Source organism: Grampus griseus (genome assembly GCF_964374135.1).
Source record: "Grampus griseus genome assembly, chromosome: 19".
Lineage (NCBI taxonomy): Eukaryota > Metazoa > Chordata > Mammalia > Artiodactyla > Delphinidae > Grampus > Grampus griseus.
The window spans coordinates 48,833,869-48,839,868 of NC_139013.1; positions in this window are offsets into that span (position 1 = coordinate 48,833,869).

Sequence of the window (6,000 nt, forward strand, 5' to 3'; positions counted from 1 at the left end):
TTAATTCTCTGACCAGGGACTGAACCCAGGGCCAATGTCAGTGAAAGCACTGAGTCCTAACCACTGGACTGCTAGGGAATTTCCCACTATGTCATTTTAGCAATGAGGAAATTAAGGCTCAAGAGATGAAGTAATTTGTTAAGGCTACAAAGGTTGGAAGTTGCAGAGCCAGAATTAAAGTCCTTATCTGGATGACTCCAGGGCCAGTGCTCTTCCTAACAATGCATGCTGCCACTCCCCTCTGGTGGCATGCCACAGATTAAAATTAATATTAACATGTGGCTATATTATCTAATTAATCTATTAGTACTATTAACATGTACTCTCAGATTTATGTAGATAAGTCCAGAGAGCAGGCTTTCAAGGTCAAACACACAAGGAGATCAAGCAGGAGTAACTTACAACAGATTAATGTTGTTTATAGCTGTAACTGACAGAACTTTCACAGAAATCAAAAACACAACAGACCCTGGTCACCTGAAATGCACAAATCATTTTGTCCACACAACACAAATATTTATTAAATTTACAACAGATCAGGCCCTGGTCTAGATTTTTAGACATGCAGCCATTACCAAAAACACATGATTGAAAGGGAATACATTAAACTGCTAATAGCTGTTACCGCTGGGTGACAGGATTTTATGTGTGAATTTTACTTTCTTCTTTGTTTTAGTTATTTTGCATGCTTTCTAAAATCAGCATCTATTAATAGACCCACAGCCATACAAAACAAACTTATGGTTACCAAAGGGAAAAGGAGGGGAGGGATAAATTAGGAGTTTGGGATTAATATACATACACTACTATATGTAAGATAAATAACCAACAAGGACCTACTATATAGCACAGGGAGCTATACTCAATATTTTGTAATAACCTATAAGGGAAAAGAATCTGAAAAAGAATATATATAAAGCTGAATCACTATGCTGTACACCTGAAACTAACAAAATGTTGTAAATCAACTATACCTCAATAAAACATTTTTTAATTAAAAATTAAAAAATAAAATGAGCATCTATTACTTTTTTTATTTTGGCTGCTTTGGGCCTTTGTTGCTACACGTGGGCTTTCTCTAGTTGTGGTGAGTGGGGGCTACTATTCGTTGCGGCGCGCAGGCTTCTCATTGCAGTGGCTTCTCTTGTATGGAGCACAGGCTCTAGGCACGCGGGCTTCAGCAGTTGTGGCAGGTGGGCTCAGTAGTTGTGGCACTCGGGCTCTAGAGTGCAGGTTCAGTAGTTGTAGGGCACAGGCTTAGTTGCTCTGCGGCATGTGGGGTCTTCCCGGACCAGGGCTCAAACTCGCATCCCCTGCACTGGCAGGTGGATTCTTAACCACTGCGCCACCAGGGAAGCCCCTCTTAATAGAGGCTTAATAGGGGCTTTTAAATTGAGAAAAAGTTTTATATATGTAAGTGGACTTCAATGGACCAATTTAATTTTGATACTTTGGTGCCTGTCAAACACATGCTACAATTACCCCTACTGACTCACTTGAAAGCTTAATATTTCAGTAACTGAGGTTTCCATTGATTTAAGTTGCAGCTTATTTTGTAGGAAAAACAAAAACTTTTAGCAGAGTGTGTCCACCAATTCAAAGGAAGGGGGTGGGGCAAAGAGAAAGAGAAAAATAGTCCTGTGAAGTAGAAACAAAGTGTTAAGAACTTTTTCATTTGCCAGTAACGTGGATCCGGTACCCAAAAACCAGCCTTCATCCCAAGTTCCAATGTAGGGAGTGGGTTATGACAGTGGAGACTCAGTCCTGGAAGAGTGGAGCAGAAAGCAACTCATGACAAATTTTGTAGGGAAATTCTGACCAGAAGCAACATACACTTTCCTCCTTTCACTTCTTTTAAATATTTTCCACTAAGTTACTTTTTCCTAGCAATCTGTTCACAACAGAAGAATAAGAGCTCAGTCAAGAGATGTAAGTCAAGAAGTTATGGGGGACTCCCCTGGCAGTCCAGTGGTTAGGACTCCACTCTCTCACTGCTGAGGGCCAGGGTTCAATCCCTGGTTGGGGAACTAAGATCTCACAAGCTGTGCACTGTGGCCAAAGGAAAAAATTAAAAATTACAGAAGGAAAACTTAAAAATTCAAGAGATTCTTTCCCCAAATCCAAAAATTACCAAATAAGTAACTAATCCTATTCACAGGCATCTTCAGAAAAGGACGTTCTTGGCAAATAACATCCCTCCAACTTCAGAGAGGGGAAATCCTCTTTTATGCTTAATTTACATTCTTCCTGCTGTCTTTGTAGCCTACTCTTACCCTCCACCCCTACCCCACCCACTGTGGAAGGTTTCTGTTTCCTTTCTGTATTTTAGAGCATTAAGTGTTTTTATTGTTTTAGCGTCTTAAAAGTCTCTTTTTGCTGAGGAAGTATGAGTGTGTGTGTGGTGTGTGGTGTGTGTGTGATGGGGTGAGATCTGTAGTACCAGTAATGTAGACTATGTGAAAGGCTTAAGTTGCTCTTTTTCCAGCAGAAAAATTAAAGTTGATGGTCTGGTTAAGATTGGTGTGTTAGCGATACCTAATGATAGTAAAGATCGTGTTGGAGTTAAATGTCTCTGTACAAATGGCAAGGGCACAAGCAGACATTTCCTGAGCTCTGTGGAGATTTATTCAAGCATGTCTGGCTTGGTTGAACTAGAGCTTTTGGTATTTGTTGGTGATTTTCCATGTTAAGAAACTTCCTTTTCATCTGATGAATGTTATAGGGGTCAAAGGTCAAACAACTCATTAAAATTAACAGCAGCCCTGAATGAATGAACAACCGCCAGCAACTAGAGAGGGAAGTTATATCAGGTTGGCAGCTCTCTAAGCAAAAGAGCTGTGTCATTAGGGGATAAAACTTACTTGGCTGAACTGCCCAGAAATAAAAGATTTCTGTGGTTTAGCAGTTGTTAAGTTGGTGGCACAGAAAGAATAATCACTCTTGATATGAGATGCAGTGCAGTAAAGTATTAAGGCTCTGAGGTCAGACAGACCTAGGTACCAATCAAGGTTCCTTACTTCCTAGTTAACTATCAAATTTGCCTGAGTTTATTGGGGCAAGTTAACTTCTGCAAGGCTCATTCTCTCATCTGTAAGTGGGAATTATAATAGTACCTGCACCTCTGGGTTATTGTGAAAATTGAATAAGACACTGTCCATAGGCGCCTTAGCAGATGTCTTTAAGTACCCAATGGATGCCAGTTATTCTTATTCTTCTCTGCTTGTGTCATCCCACTGTGAGCCCATCTTCCCAACTGTAGAGAAGATGACCTCCACCCCCGCCCCCACACATACTCTACCCTAGGCATCTGCTGGAGTCTCCAAGGGGACCAAAGTATTAGTCAGGCCCCTGGAGACAATTCTCAGCTCCCCTGTAGCCAGATTCTCAGATCCCAAATCCTGTGTGCTCACCCGCTATGACAAACACTGGAAAGTAGCCTAATGTAAGGGAAAAGAGGAGGAATTAGTCAACCTGAGTTCACCTAAGGAGCTCTACCAATGACTAATAGCCAGGTGAAATGAAGCAAATTTCTTAACTCCTCAGATACTAAGTTTCAGATATCTGTAAACACTGGGTATACTTGTACCAAGCTCAAAGGAGTATTGTCGGAAGTTTAGACAGGATGAGATGTGTGGATGTGTCAAGCACAATGTGTGCGGCACAAAGGAAGTTTGCTTCCTGGCACTGAGTTTTGGGGCAGTCCTATTCTGAGGGCTCCCAATCCAGACCATGAACCTTTGGGGTACCCCTAAAATAATCAATAAGTGGAAACCTATGCAGAAGGTAGTCATTTTATTCCCACAAACATAGTATGTGTGCTTATTACACAGCAGATAACTGTGCATAGAGTGGTAGGCTTGAAAGTCTAGGACTAAAGAGGCAGCATGGGCATAAAGATGCTTTGGACACGTGTCAATATATGAGGGCAGGCTGAAAAGATAATGGGGAGGGGATATGTTGATTATTAAATTACCCGAGTGGCACTGATTGTCAGTCCCTTTCTCCCAGCTTTATTTTCCTTCCTAGAAAAAAGAAGGAAATCTGACTAGAGTATTCTTCCCAGATCTTCCAACTCTCAAAATTCTGCCCTTGACCTTTCCTTTCCAAGTCAATGGCATGGGCTTGGGGGAGGGAGCAGAGAGCCTCTTCAGCCCTCTCTTCTCTCCTTCATCCTTCTCTGATATTTATTCCCCTAGATATGAACAATCCCCCTCTCCCAGGCTTAAAGTTAAAAGGAATTTCCAGGGTCTTCCTTCACCATTCAGACAATTCCTTAAGAAAGGAGTGAGGAAGGGCCCTACAGTATAAACAAGAACAAGTGCATCAATGGACTTTATTTATTTATTTTTTTTCAGTACGCAGGCCTCTCACTGCCGTGGCCTCTCCTGTTGCAGACCATTGCAGAGCACAGGCTCCGGACGCGCAGGCCCAGCGGCCACGGCTCACGGGCCCAGCCGCTCCGCGGCATGTGGGATCTTCCTGGACTGGGGCACGAACCTGTGTCCCTTGCATTAGCAGGCGGACTCTCAACCGCTGCGCCACCAGGAAACCCCCAATGGACTTTATTAAATACACTTCACCACTTGTTTTCTATGTGACCAAGGAGAAGTTCCTCAAAGTCTCCGAGCTTCAGTTTTCTGGTTTTACTAACAACAAAAAAAGTCATCTGAGGGAATGGACAATAGCAACCTCAGAGTGCTGAGAGGTAAAAAGGATGATATATGTTTTTAATAGCCTGACACAAAGAAATTGCCCAGTAAGTGTTCACTTCCGCTGCCTTTATTTATTTTTATTCTTATTATTTTTTTTTGGCCACACGGCATAGCTTGTGGGATCTTAGTTCCCCAACCAGGGTTCAAACCCAGGCTCATGGCAGTGAAAGTGCTGCGTCCTAACAACTGGACCACTGTGGAATTCCCATCCGCTGCCTTAATTTAAGTCTCAAAGGGACTGGAGGCCTATTGAGATTACAGATAAATCATTTTTTATATACCCTATAGACGTTGCACATAGCCTGGTATAATACATTATAGAAATATTTGCAGGATGGTTTAAAACACAAGCATATTTTAAAACAGGGCAAAAGCTCTCAGCACGATGCCCAACGCTCAGACGAGCAGAGGAGAACTGCGTTGGGCCACGAAGGTGCGGTCCAATTACCACATGCACGCTGTTACAATGGATCAAGATTTTCCATTTTGTCACCCACATGACACACCACAGTCCCTGGACTCATATTAAGTATCAATCCAGGACCAATTTTTAGCAAAATCAGGAAAAAACAAGTACTGGACATCTGAGTAACAAAATAGGAAAAAAAGAGAGTCTTGGTTTTGTTGTTTTCTAAACCAGTGGTCCTGTATTTTGTGGGGTTTACAAAGCCCATCAAGGAAGTGTGAGCCCTTCTCCCATAAAACACATGTATGCACATACACAGCCACTTGGTACACAGCGTCAGGGCCTCATGAGTGCCACTTTGGAATCCTCTACTTCAATCTGTTTAGACTCTAAATCCAAACTTTGTAGCCATACCAGATGTTTGTCAAGCCATTATGGACATCTGGCAATGCATGTGCAAATAGTTAAATTGCATTGATTTTGGAGACTCAGCTGTGCCCTAAAAAGCAGCTTGAAGCTCTCAGAGTATAAGATTTGTACACTAGCCATGTTGACAATCTAGGAAAGTTCTTACTAAACTGCTCAGAAGATCCTTTGCACTTTACAGCTCAACTGCTGGTGAAAAGAGTTTAGAGATGTTTCTCCTGGCAGTGAGGTAAGCTGAGGCGCCAGGGAGGGTCATCAGAAAGACTCTACCCCTGTGAGCCCAGGTCACCAGACAGAGTCCACCCTTCTCATTAAGCAGAGTTAAGACAGGGAAGCTTTAGGGACTCCCCTGGTGGGGCAGTGGTTAAGAATCCACCTGCTAATGCAGGAGACACGGATTCAAGCCCTGGTCCAGGAAGATCTCACATGCCGCGAAGCAACTAAGCCCGTGCACCA